This window comes from Cyprinodon variegatus, unplaced genomic scaffold, assembly GCF_000732505.1.
Source record: "Cyprinodon variegatus isolate N-32 unplaced genomic scaffold, C_variegatus-1.0 Scaffold963, whole genome shotgun sequence".
Classification (NCBI taxonomy): Eukaryota; Metazoa; Chordata; class Actinopteri; order Cyprinodontiformes; family Cyprinodontidae; genus Cyprinodon; species Cyprinodon variegatus.
This window is the reverse complement of record NW_015151416.1, coordinates 1,336-2,003: the sequence shown is the minus strand read 5'-3', so window position 1 is coordinate 2,003 and position 668 is coordinate 1,336.

The following is a 668-nucleotide window of genomic DNA, read 5'->3' as shown; positions in this document are numbered from 1 at the left end:
AGGCCCCCGGGGCGCTACAGCCTTCCTTCCAAGGGGACAAATCCTTCTCATTTTAACAAATTGGTGTTTCCTCCCATGACCTGGAAGCAAAACAACAGAGCCACCAACGGGAAAAACTCCACAGCCTGCGGCTGAAACAACTGAAAAGGTGAGGAGATTCCTTATTACAAAATATCTCCAGTGTTTTTAATGTTAAAACACTTTGGCTGTGTTGTGATTCTCTGAAGTGAGCTGAAGCTTTTTATGCAAAAGAGGACAGAGAAATTGCTCAGAGTGATTTAGTTTTTTGTTTTTGTGGTTTTTGGTTTGTTGTTTTGTTGGTTTTTTTACCTTGCGAATGTGTACACATAAAAAAAAAAAAAAAAAAAGAGAGAGGAAGTCGTGCATTCTGCTGTGGGTAGCGGTTGAAAGTCCGGCTGAAGGCCCCTGCGCAAACACCTTCAAGAATTATACTGCTTACTAGGAAAAAGTTGGTTGGAGAGCCCAACGGTTTCTGCATGCAGAAAGGGACGGTGATTTTATTCCCGGTCTGCCTGCAGACACGAAAGATGCATTTCTGAAAAACAAACGCACAGACAGATACCAGTCACATAGCCGGCTAGAGTTTGCCAGTATACCTCCCATAAGGACATTTACGAAAAACCGAGACTGGAGAAATAAAAGCGAGC